This window comes from Betta splendens, chromosome 7 (assembly GCF_900634795.4).
Source record: "Betta splendens chromosome 7, fBetSpl5.4, whole genome shotgun sequence".
In the NCBI taxonomy this organism is placed as follows: Eukaryota; Metazoa; Chordata; class Actinopteri; order Anabantiformes; family Osphronemidae; genus Betta; species Betta splendens.
In genome coordinates, this window is record NC_040887.2 from 1,760,942 (window position 1) to 1,774,589 (window position 13,648).

Consider the following 13,648-nt stretch of genomic DNA (forward strand, 5'->3'; position numbering starts at 1 on the left):
GTCATCCCCAGGTTGATCCCAGCGGTGGATGGCATGTTTTCTTGATTGCCTATGGTTTTATATTTGAACTAAATCCGCTTTTAGGAGCCTTTAGTGCACAAAGCTTTATTGTCAGACTTGCTGTGGATGCTTGTGTACATCCCTGCATCTTTGTTAGATCTAAGCAAGGTTTGTCATTACACCTTAAAGAGGTGATGACGCAAAAGAAAAAACAGATGGGTCTTTAAATGAGGACTGTCCTGTCCTAAAACTATTTAATTGCCTTAGTCTATTTTGACTGCGTGCATATGTAACACACAATAGAAAATACAAGAAATAGGTTCTTAATCTGAATTGAAATGGTTTAACATTTAAAATCCTCTTTGTCTTTACTTTTCAACACCACAAACTCTGATAGTAAATAGATGTATTTGGACTATTTGAGCCAAGTCCACTACAGGAACAAATCACTGATCATCACTGATAGGCAGGTGTCACTGACCGCTGGGGAAAGAAGCCGCAGTGACTCAGCAAAATGTCACAATATTGTCAGAAGTGGGGAAAAAAGTGTTAAGAGGCTTCCAGAACAATGTCACATTTGCCCATTGACTGCATAATTACACAGTCGCAGCTCATTCCATTCTGCTAAACTGCCAGTTGTCTGGTCCTGCTGTCATTGTCTTTAGCCAAAGCAGGGAGATCAGCAGAAAAAACAACACACATTCATTCTGCAGACAGTGACAACTATGTGTGAAAGTAGATTTACACTGGATGCAGAATGTTGTGACAAACACCTAAGTACAGTGAAGGATGTCCTTCATTCATTCAAACAAGCTGGGTTGGAAGCTAGAAAACCAAATCTATCACTAAACATAAATATTTAGCAGGAGGTAAAGCCTCAGGCAAACAGCTAGTGATTTACTGCAATGCTTGACAACTGGTCCTTCTTCTCTCTATTAAAATCTAACATTGGCATAAATAATTTTGCAAACTTGGGTCAGTCTGGCCTGTGCGCTTTGACACTCTACATCCAATGAATATACAGTTGGGCAACTAAAAGTATGTCCATAGCTTAAACAAACCTGTGCAGTGTTTCCCGAAGGCTCTGAGAACTGGCATGGAATAGACTGCTCTTTGTTCCCTTCAGCCACACACAGACCCAGTGCAGCTCTTTGTGCTGGGCCTCTTTCACTGACAGACACATCAATAAGGGAGGAATTAGGCCAGAGAGTTCTGGCAGCAATATGTATGTGTGAGCACATACACAAATATGTGTGTTTGTATCACACAGACACAGAGGAAGAAAGACAGATATTAGAACTGTATTGTGTGGAACCATGTGTACAAGCGCGTGTGTGTGTGTCTTTGACCAATGGAAACTAGACCATATCTCATTCAGCAGCTGCATAATGACAGCATTGGCAGGAAACAGGAACAATCGTTATTGTATTCATGTGTGTGTGTCTTCGGCAGCGAGGCAGCGCATAGCACAGTCATGCCAGTTCCGACAGTGTAGGAGATGACCTCAGCATCGTCCACAAGTGTGATAAGAGACGCGTCTCTTTGTATGAGAAGAGGAGAACGGGTAAGTAAGAGGAGAGAGACAATTGACAACAGACAGAGTCAGAGCGGTCAGACTGGATCACAAGCATCCGACTGTGCGCGGTGCGTGGGCCTGGCAGCGCCGGGTTCATCCGGGGCACCGGGTACCCAAGGTGAAGGACAGGTACCTCCCTGACAGAGGCACCGCGACTGTGTGATGAGACCACAGTACAGGAGGCCACGCGATCAAAGTTACACTTAGCTTTCTAGGAACGGGACAAACCACAGACACGCAATACTTACCTCACACATGCAGGCATTAAAAAAACATTCCCTAATGCCGCCTGCTTAATCACACCACAGGTTGACTGCTCTCCCCCCAACAGGCTGCTGGAGTTAGTGTGCAGTGTCGCTTTCTCAAGCACATTTGTTCTATAGTATGCTGATGGTGGAAAAGACATCATGTTTGCTTCTGCTGTTGATAACGCGAGAAGGAACAGGTGCTAAACTGGCTGTGAAGTGATGAGTCATGTAAATCAACCTAACAGCGAAGGGTTCAAAGACGTGAGACAGGTTTCATCTAAATCCGTCTGCAAATAAAAGAGGGAAACTTAACATGACTTGACAGGTTTGTCTACAATGGAAACCTCTGCATCTGGACTCAAAATAACAGCAATTGTCCTCATGAATAATTCCCCTAGGAATGAACCTGGCCAGAGAGGCTCCTACCCTCAGACATGCAAGCCTCATCCTCTTTACTTAAACCTATCAGCCACAATGTAAAACAACTCACACATGAAGCTACAATCTTAGATCTGAAATTTTGTGTTGGAAGCAGAAAAAGTAGGTAATGTGTAAGGACGTACAGTAAGCTGAGTGGTGATGCTGAGATGCCCGGGTAAAAGGATATCTGGTGGGGTGGTTCTGGTTTAAATTAGAAACATCCTGCAAGGAAGGACAACTGGCAACTGGGTCAAGGCTCATTAATATGGGTTGGGAGCGAAGAGTCTGTCTGGTCGGATTCCACAGTAGAGCTAAAGCAGTACAGATTGTGAACATCACTTAACAATGATCTAAGTACATCAAAAACACACAGTTCACTGTATGCAGCCATAAGTTGATCACATGAGTGTGAGAGCTAAGCGGTGGAGCAGGGAAACCTAGCTACAGTATGTTGAGCCTGGTTCTCTGTGGACAGTGATGTTTGCCCAGAGTAAATAACGCAGCACCAGGATGCCCTGTGAGCCTGAGGCAAGCCGGACAATGCAGGTATTTTTGATGAAACGCTTTGGATCCTGGTATTGATGAGAGTGGAGATTTGTAATCCAAATCCAGATCTGTATCCCAATGATCTGACCTAATCCAGAGGTCACCCAACATACAACTTACAGCACCTAAACAGTGTTTTGCTGATGTCTTGGAGCCAGTTGCTGTGTTTGCAGCATGAGGAGGAGCTGCACAGACAGATGTTCCTAAAGGCTGATGCAGAGTAGGTTATGTAATACATCCACGATCTGCAAAGTGACCTTAACTTACTGACCTGATAGGTGATTAACAGTGGCCAGGCCTCCGACTCAGCCAACAAAGCTCATATTCCATCCACTCTGGCAGAGCATCCTCAACTGTCAACAGGCTGGAAACCACCTACACACCAGCTGAAATCTCATACCAGAGACTGTGTTCAAGCCACGCTGTTCCAAGAAACTGCAAATGTGATGCATGTCCGGGTCAAAGCGTGGTTTGTGCAGCTAAAGACAGAAGCCTGCCCCGTTCAAAGCACAGCGTACCAGGCTTTCACCTTGTCAGCATATGGAAACAACCATGTAAATCATGGATATTGTCATTATGTCATGTCTTATGACCACTGACATTCCATGGAACGGTCGCCTACTCTATAGTTATTGGTATATTTTCCTTATAATGGGATCATTGAGGTTTTTGTGGATGTCAGGTTTGTTCTTTACTTTTTATTTGCTTGCATTGCTTTACTCATCTACACCATGACTGCCTTAGTCTTATTAGTGTCACAAACACAGACTAGCGTCAGACACAAACAATAACTTGCTTATGCCACCGTGACTTACATCAGTCAGGAGAAGATTGTTTAATGGCAAGTATGAACAAGAGCTAAAACCGGTTTTAATCTTCATTTTGTTTAAGACAGGTGTGAACCCTATAATGCTATCATGCCAAAGCAAGGACCAGACCCTCTTTTAAAGTGCGAACCCTTGTGACACAGTGTGACCCATGCCTCCTTTGTACCTCAGCTGTCAAACAAGAAGGGATCAGAGTGAAACCAGCAGCTTGTTGCTAGTAGAAACCACAGCCTTTATAGAAGGAATTTCACCTTCAAGTGGGAGTCTGTACACCGCAGAAACGTAGGCTGGTCTGTCCACAGAATAGATGCTAAAATAAAAAAAACCCTTTTCCAGTTTGTCTGTAGTGTCTAAATTAAGCTGCACTATGTCACCTCTGCTACACTGTGGGCTTTTAAACTGTTGGAAAGGAGAAAGAAAAAGAGATAGAAAGAGAGAGAAAGGCGGGGGGCATCTGCAAATTTACTGAGAGTTACAACATCCTATACATACACTCATTTTTTAATGAAAGGAACATCCGACGTCCGTATTCATCTTGTGATGTGATCTGATCTGAGATAAGCACATCTTCACCAAATCCACTGCACCGACGAGCATCCCTAAATACAAAGCAATGACTCCTAATTTGTAACCATCCTGAAGACAGTCACACATATTTGCACAAGCAAGATTTTCAATTCTCAGCTCGGCTCCCACCAGGGAAGGCACAACGTGAGTGCAGTGGGAACAGGAGGAGGAGGAGGAGGAGGAGGAGGAGGACAGCGTCATCGTGGTGGTCTGACCATCAGGGTGAGACATGAATGGCTGCGTTCGCATTGCCCTGAAGGGGCAGTCAAGCTCTCAGCCACTCTCAGTATCCTGAACAGATAGTAAATATATCAGAGGCCCTCCCGAGCCTCGGCATGCGTATCTGTACATGCAGTGCAGTGTCAAAACCCCTGATATAAAAGTAGTTAGAGATGAGAATGGAGATGTAAAGAATGAGAAGTGGAGGTGGATGACAACAAACCTTCAGTCCATAACGATGGTGCCGGGGAGTTTCTTCATTTCTGAGGTGATGACAACCTGCAACATCGGCTCTGGGCCTTAAAGCAAAAAAGAAAACAAACGTGAGAGAAGCGCTAATCCTTTAAGAGCTTTTGGACAAATCACTCTGTCTGCCTCCTGTGTGTCTGTCTGTTTGTCTCCCAAACACCTATAATAATAGGAAGCACAGAAACAGGGTGACTGTGCAGAGATGCAGCCAGGCTGCAGATACTATGAAAACTCTTCACACTGCATTAACTGGCCGCTGCTTTATAAACACTTGTGTAGGTTACAGTAAACTGGCAGGGCCCTGAATAATGACACATGGAAACACATCAGCATGACGGCAGCAGAGTGAATAAAGGGGGATTCTATCTTATTTATTTTGCTTCAGAGTCCACAGCCATCTAGTAAAGTAAACTTAAAGGCACACTCATTTGGAACTGTAGTGGTTTATATATGTATACATATAAACACACATACACATGCACTAAGACAAATGTGTAGTAGGTCCCTCTACATATTCATTGTGGTGTCATTGAAGTAGTTCAGCGGTTTAATACTGTGATGACACCGCGGGGATGAATTACTGCGACCGTTACGAAACAGCTGTTAAGTCCAAATATCCTCTACATAACGTAACTACTACACAACCCAGAGATGAATCAAGCGCTAGCGTTGTTGGCGTGTTGAGAAATTACATGAAGCCCTACGTAGAAAGCGTAAACATTGGCCGAAACGTCAAAAGTTCTCACGGTGCCAGTGAACGTAGTCACTGAGCAGCAGTGTTAACGGACGGTCCCGTTACCGTTAGTGTCAATGTACACAGCTGCTACGTACGCGAGTCTCCAACAGCCTCTGCCCGCGGCGCGGACGAGCAGTCAGTTACAGACACGCACGAAATGGCGGCAAAACGAGCCGAGAAACTACAGCACAAACACAGAATTGACACTTACGCGAGTGACAGCAAACTGTTGGAGCTGACAGACGTTGAGCGAGCGGCACCCCTCCTCTGGCTGCCGTACACCCCCACGTCCGTCCTCCCGCCCCGAGCTGACGTCATGACGCAATGCGTAACCCAGCGGGAAACCGGCCGGTTATTGTGAAACGTTTTTTTTACACGCACGTGCAGACCGACTGTCACTTATGGCAAGGAAGGTGTCAATAATGCGTGTGAAAACAAATTCACTGAAGCCTAACTTGGAGACGTGGAGAAATGTCGACGTCAAGCCAGTCCCAGATCTTTAATAGGCCCCATTAGAGCGGGAATTATTGGGCTAATCTCAAAAATACGTAGATGAGAAAATGATCAACTTTCTAAAAAGTTATTTCTGGTTATAAGTGTAACTGGATAAACTTCCATTGTTTTTTACTACATATTCCATCCATTCCACTCACACTGTGGGAGATCAGTGTATTGATGTCTCCTACACTGCTGTGTTCTGTGTATTTACCCTTTTAGTGTAATGACTGCCTTTAGAAAGAATAAATTCTTTATCTAATAAGTGTTTTACGCAGTCAGTAGCATCTTAGGATCCTGTCAAACACAGTTATTTTGTACTGAACAGTGATTATGTAGAATGTACCATAATTCAAAATAAACCATGCTTTCCATGTCTTCATTTCTGCAGCAAAGCCATAAAAGAATCAAACAGATGATTATGTAACCAAGCCCACTGCTGCAGCAGGAAAACATTTGTGAACATGACATTGATTTAGAATAAACAAACACCCTGTCATTTTTATTAATTCAATCAGGGATGCTTGACATAAAGCAAATGCAAAGGATACAAACCTTGATTATAATGAGACGCATTCTCACATCTTTTCTTGGATATGTAATATATTCTTATATTTATTTCAACGTCATTCTTCCTGCTCTCTCACCCACTCAGTGGACAGCATGGTGTGCTTTGTTAGACTGGCTTCTCTTCTGGACAGTGAGTGCAACCTCCTTTTCTCATATGTCCAGTAGCTATGGCAACATGAAATGGGATGTATGTCCAATGTCGATGCAGAAGATTTTCTGATTTAATTGATTTCTGATTGATGTAAAGACTGTAAATCAACCAGTCATGACCTGAAGCTGTAAACAGGGACACACAATAAATGCATTTTCTGTAAAGGCGCATGACAAAACTTAATTTAATCAGCCACAAAATAAATTATCTAAACAACTTATGTGCAATGAAGTGTGTGTATGTTTGATGTAAATGTTTACAAACAACCACAAATCCTCCACCTTAATAAAATAAATTATCTTATCTAAATAACAGATCTTTTTAATGTAGGAGACAAAAATCTGCTTCACGGAAACCAATGACTGTTACCTTGTGCCTGTTTGAGTCACTTAAGTGAATATAAAAATACACCTGCTGTTTAAATGTTAGTGATGCTCCTGTTCTACACTAGATGGCAACATTAACTCAGACATGACCTCTGATTGACAGTGGTCTGTAACTGAATCTTCGGGTCTAATCTCCATGTTTTTCCAGCTCTGTTAGATGAACTTGTAACCATCTTACATGAAAACATGATGATACACTGTATCTGTATGTTCTGTTCACTGTAGTTTATAAATTTGTCCGAGTCACTGGAGGCACAGGAAAAAAGATGAACTGTGCAGGTCAGATAAGGGAGCGCATGCGTGCAGCATGTTTTATCACTCTTACACAGAGTTATATTAGGTTAGTTATATAATTTCTCGCTCAATTAGCCAAACTGGACTTTTATAGCTTCATTGTGACGAAAATAGAAAACACTGAAAAACAGGAAATGTTCTGTTTTAGTTAAGAGGACACTGCTGCCCTCTTTGGACTAAAAGAAGTAACTGTGTAAAACTTCACCAAGCACCAATACATGGAGTTTTAGATCATTTAGGATGAGGAATATTCATCAAGGATAAAAACTGAGCTGTACTGTATGAATCAATAATATGGGGTTTATAGTCCTCGTTCTTTACAGGACCCTCAGACTCTGGTTCCCTTCACATTAGTCTTGGTGGGAGCAACTAAAAATAGTTGGCTCATCAGAGACTTGCAGTATTATTGCCTAATTGAAATCAATCACAGTAATTAAGAATCTTGTCACAGCGGATGAAGTTGAGCCCAGTTTCCCGACAGACACAGCAAAGGGGTCGGGTTGCAGTATTTATGACCCCACTGCTATAAAAACTCGTAATGAATGTGTCAGAGTTGTTCACGTAACAGATCCAAATGAAAAACATCCTTTAAAACAGAAAATGTGTCCAGACTTGTTCTCACAACAAGGAGTAAGCTGTTGACAAGTATAACGACGGCTGCGTTTCACATCACATCTAAGCTTCCATTAGCTGTAGGGCTCCAACGAGGTCACCCACCATCACAAACAAACAGAAATATGCTCATAGCATACGCTACACACAGGAAGCGCACACACCACACCAGCCTGTTTTTCTTTCTCCCACAGAAGAGCAGAGGATAATGGGAAAGATTAGCGTGAGTGGCTGATGCCTAGAAACCTTTTCTCTCAGAGCACAGTAGACGAGGATGCTGGCTCTCAGTGGCCCTCGTCAATTAGAGCATCCTCTCCAGCAGGCCGACCTAATGAAGAGTCCGGAACACGGGAGTGGAGGCGGGCGGCCGGAGATCAATCCCCAGCCTGCTCGGGGCACAGATGGGGCGTCGACGCGGGAAAGCCTGGGGACGGAGCGACAGCATCTTCTCCTTGGAGCATAACTCCTTCACCATGAGGAGGACGTGGCTTCAGATTTGTTTGACCTCACATCACCGTCATAATAAATGCTTTTTTATGGTGGCTCTCTTGTTGCTTGAGCTTTGTTTTGTAGAGCAGCAGTCGTCAACATGGACCGTTGAAGTGTATTTTACAAATGGCGTCGTGGACTTCATTCATTTTGACTCAGCAAAATGTTTAAAACTACAAACTGTTGGTACAGAAGCAGTTCCTCACTTCTCTCTATTTTGATTTTAAAACCACTTTTCTTTCTTTTCTTCTCCTTTCATGGCTTCATGATGCTTCATGTGTTTAGGAATATGCTGATATCAGGGCACTGTTGTGCAGACGCAGAGTCACTTTCATCCTATGTAGTTAAAGTGACCTCCACTTCAGCCCAGGAGACGTGACTCCTTCTTATTAAATGACCAAGGCTGCTGTTACTCGCTGCACCGTGATCACATTCTCGCTTTAAAACACTTGTGTGAGCAGCCAATTTCAGCGATTGAAATAAGTGACTATTTTAATAAAGTAATAATATTGTTTCTTGTAAACACATACAGACTGATCGTATATTCTACACATGCCTGCTGCCTCTCAACCTTTGATAAGGTCAGGACCCTCCTGCTTCCACCACCGTGTTGCTGCACGCCCACACTAATCATGCTAATTGGCCTAATTGGTGTTTCTAGTTTAGGATTAGTATTCAGAGGGAATGACCAGCCGGCAGGTCTGACAGCTGTTTGGTCCAGAGACAAAAGATGCTTTCAATAGTGCAGCTCGTTGCCATCTGGGCTAAACTACAATATTTCTATCAATGTTTATTAGCTGCTGATTGAGTTACCACAACGTCTGCTGGTCCTCTTCATCACTGTGTGATGAATTTGGTCCTTTTCCCTCCACAGTTAACTGGAGGTTGACATTTCTTCTAAGTGAAACGTCTCCACAGTTATTGGATAGATTCCTGTGAAATTTAATTCAGTCCACCTGAAAGTGAATTTTTGTAATAACATCAGTTTTTGCTTCTCTTTTCATTTGGTCTCATCATCAGATCAAACTTTTTTTCAAATGTTTCATGTTCCTCACTGTTACATTTACTATTTAATGCTATTTGGTAAATGTACAGTAACATGCTAACAGTGAATGAGCTCTGTCATGCTTAGCATTGTAAAATGTGGTTTGTAAATGAACAATCCCAAGTAAATGGAAAATGAATTCTTAGTGGTTCGGCATCAGAGGATTTTTTTCAATTAGAGTCACTAAATAAAGCTGCGTTTTTCCTCGATAGGTGTAAAGTCATTGATAGTCATGGATTGAAAGACTGGAGAGATATTTTGAGAAACGCTGTGAGGATGAGACCTAATTGCTGTCCTCTGAACCTGATTTACAGCCACAAGCGCTTATGGGTGTCCACATCATTAGGGAATAGAGGCGGCTGTGATATAAATAGTTCTAGAAACAGTGTGAGTCACTGTATTAGTTATATCATACATCAAGTTAGAAAAAAGGGTTTCCAATAATGAGTCGCTAAAGCCCCTCAGGAATCCTCGACTGCACGAGATAAATAAAGAGGATGGACACCGAATAACATCAGGTCACGGGAACGAAGCTGCTGCTACGTTTGCACCATGGAAACTCTGCATTTTATAGATCGTTTTAGCACAATAAAGACAATGAAATGTTCTTTTATATTTCCAATAGTGTTTGTGTGGGTTTAATTGACCTCTGTGATTTAAAGGTGAGGCACATGTAATAAACACATGTAAAGCCGTATCTTAGCTTGTCTCCACTAATCTGACAACTAACACTGAGACACCACGTCCTCATTAAACACGTCAAAACACAGACACCGGGTTTAAACACGTTCACTCCGCTTCCAGGATTATATTGGCTTGAATTTACGGAGAAGATTAGTTCAACTATGTTTTTGTCCGATTTTCCTTCACCTCTTTTCTATAATATATGAAAGCTCAGAGTTATTTGATATCCCCCCACATCTTTAATTGCAGCCAAAATGAACCTTATTCCACAAAAAACTCTTTATTTTTCACATGGCAGGTTTCCTGGACAAACAGATGACAGCCCCAGGTTCTCGGCGTCTGCGTGACAGGATGGATTTACTAACATGTTTTCCTGCTCTGTCTCATAGAACAGGTGTTTTTTTCACATTCTGTCCAATTAAAGCGCCGGTCATAGTTCAACTGTGTCTAACACCTTCATTTCAGCAGCTTTTGGGTAAACTCTGCTTCACACATGCTGGTGTCAGAGACAGAGCCGGACCCGTTGCTGCAGCGCGTGACCCGGTGCAGGATCTGGATCCATCCATCACCGCTGTGCAGCGGTGGCACCTCTTGTCCCTCCTCGGACTACTCCTGTCTTTGACGATTGATTGTGTGGATGCATGGATGCTGAATTAATGAGGAACATTCCAGGTCAAGCTCATTATTCTTGTTCTTCTTATGATTATAAAACACACAGCTGTTCAGCATGTGGTGCCAACTTTGAGACCTAAATAAATGAAGGAAATATTTTACCTAAAGGAAAACTTACATATTCACTCTAGTGGTGATTTATTGACAGTTATCCTTAAAACTGTTTTACTGTGGAGGTGTGGAGTTAAATAAGGTTCAAGTAAATTGAGTCACTTTCGCATACATGCACAAACACAATATCATGTGCAACAAAATGAGCAATCTCGTTATCATTTGCCAGTTCTATTCATTTATTCATGAATCAGCTCCTTAAGGGGCCCAGGGGACGACTATCAGGAGAGAGATGAATGCTGCGATACAGAACCCCCTGCTGAGAGCAGCAGGCAGAGTGAGAGACGATGGAGATGAAGGGGACAGACAGCAGGTAATATCACCGAGCGCCATTGCCTCTTATATAAGACTCAGCAAGTGGGGACGAGTTAAGGCCGGCGAAGAGGTGGAAAAGGGACTTTAAGGTGACAGGATTATTTTTAAAAATGAAGTACACAGTTCGGGGGCTGTTGTGTTTGGCTGGATGTTGCTCACTAGTCACTTTTGAATGATTTCACAGCCGACGGGTTTGAGCTCGTTGCACTTTTTGCTTGTTACTGCTGCACGGCCTTGTGTTTTCTGCACAAGCTGCTGCATAAATAAAGCACAACTGCTGCAGGAGCGTCCAAGTAATGGATGATTGTAAAGTAAAGTCGAATAGAGAGCCACAGACAGAGGCGGTCGCAGCAGAGGGGGAGAGGAGATGGTGTTTGTGTGCTGGACGGAGGAGGTGTGACTCCCCTCTCTCACCACTGATTACAGATGGAGAGGACTCTGTGGAGTTGTGCAGCAAGTTCCTGCTGCCTCAGTGTTGAGTGTGCCTAATGCTCTCTCCTCTCTATTACAGCACACACACACACACACACACACACACACACACACACACACACACACACACACACACACACACACACACACACACACACACACACAGCTCGTGCCATCTTCATGTCTTTAATTCTCTCCTGCAGATGTCGTAGTGTTGCCTCCAAACAATCCTGGATCCGTCTGGCCTTTCTCTCCCCTGTACTTAATATGAAGCCATGTGTGGGCGGCTGTCAGGGAACCCTGGTAATTATTACTTATAACTGACAGTGACGGCCTCGGTTACAGGACATTTCATTGGCTGTGATCTAAGGCTTAGCATGTGGAGCTGAGCTGAGGTCGTGGTGCTGGTTTGTCGTTGTTTGTGCTCAGGTGATGGCAGCTGCTACGTCTCTACTTCAGAGCAGATCCCACGGCCTGCAGGTTTCACATGATTCACAGTTGCTACAGTAGATGCTCACACAGAACCATTAACCAGAACCTCCGGCGCCCTTTGGCCTCATTCCATCACGCTTCTGTTTGGACAAGCAGCTGCGACGTCGCCCAGAGGTGTGTTCAGGGTCATTGTTTTGTTGGAAAACAGATGATGGCCCAAGTAATTACGAACCAGCTGTTGATGCAAAACGAGCTGGCCACGAAGCTTGAATGTGCCATCAATTTAGATTAAGTCGAGAGCTTTGAGCCTGAAGTGCTGACTCAGGCGGTTTGAAAACACAACCTCCACTTCTCACTGCGACGCTTTGGAGATGCATTCACTTTCTTAGGATTAGTCCGACTGACGGAGCCTCATTTTGAACCAACTGATGGACTCTACGTAACTGAGTGTTTCCACACTGAGCCACGTTGTCGTCACAGCTGCATCCTGAGTTGTGTCCTTCAGACGGAGGCGGTGGGAGCGTGAGCGGCTCCCTGTTGCTCTCTGTGTGATGCACTGTGTCGCATTCAGGTCAGAGATGATCTGCTCCGACTGACACGAGCGCTGGCAGCAGCAGGTCCCACTGTAGAACAACATCCTAATGACACTAAGCATGAACAATGAGGTGATGATCACTAATTCCTACCATCAGAGATCAGAGGCTGTATTATAATAATGCAAGACACAAGTATAATGTTTGCCTCTGTTTCAGGGGTTTGTTTTGGAGTTTTGTTCATGTTAACAAACTTTAATAGTTTAATGTGATTCGTATTAAATCAAACATAAGGAGGATGAACTCAGCCCCACGTGTGGTCCTATTTTTAGAGGCTTTGGGGGTGTTGATCTGGTGCATACTGTACTCTCAGAGGTTAAGGGTGTCTTTAGAGGAGCCATTTGGGGCTGATGAGTCACCCTGACTGTCATCCTCAGCGTGGCAGCGCTTTGGTTGGCAGCGTGACAGGGCATCAGGGCCGTGACGGGGGTGTCTGTCAGCCAGCAGGCAGCGGTGCAGGGCCACACAACAGGACGAAGCCAGCTTCATGTGTGACTCCAGTAAATAAGAGAAGCACAGGGTCTAGTGCAGGATGAGACAGCGATGAGGCAGTTTATGAAAAATGTGTGCTTAAAAAAGTTTGGGAAGAAATTATGAGCGAGAGCTGTTACACTGTATGGCTGAAAACATGCTGATTACCTAAAAGCTGCTGAAAGAGAAGAGGATGTTGTGGTAAAAGCCAAAAAGGTAAAAAAAAGGTTCACCGAGCAAAAAGCAAATTTGGACAAAAATTTGAAAAACATTTTTAAAAAATAGAAAAACAAAAAGAGCAATTAAGGTGAGAATATAAAGAATAGAATTAAATAAAAGAATGAAGTCAAGTCAAGAAAATAATTTAATATTAAGTAAGAAGACAAAAGATCAAATTACTTTAAAAGCTCACTTTTAATGTGAAGGAAAAATCACAAGATAGAGACAGGTTTGCTTCAAGGCTGTAAAGCAAACAAAAATGCTGAGTCGTGTTTCACGTTTATGCACG

At 43.4% G+C, this 13,648-nt stretch overlaps 1 protein-coding gene across 22 annotated transcripts in view; it reads right to left on the minus strand.

Annotated features, from left to right (window-relative positions):
* Positions 1–5,665, minus strand: part of tmcc1a (transmembrane and coiled-coil domain family 1a) — a 29,411-nt gene extending 23,746 nt beyond the window's left edge. For 5 of the 22 annotated variants that reach the window (XM_055510472.1, XM_055510467.1, XM_055510465.1 and 2 more), the window contains exons 1-3: positions 5,484–5,577; positions 4,627–4,702; positions 1,062–1,170 (exon numbers count right to left, since the gene is read on the minus strand). The gene's annotated coding sequence lies outside the window, so the exon portion shown is untranslated. The other 17 variants (XM_041071668.2, XM_029155333.2, XM_041071669.2 and 14 more) reach the window with 8 other exon arrangements.
* Between the last annotated feature and the right edge of the window lie 7,983 nt (positions 5,666–13,648).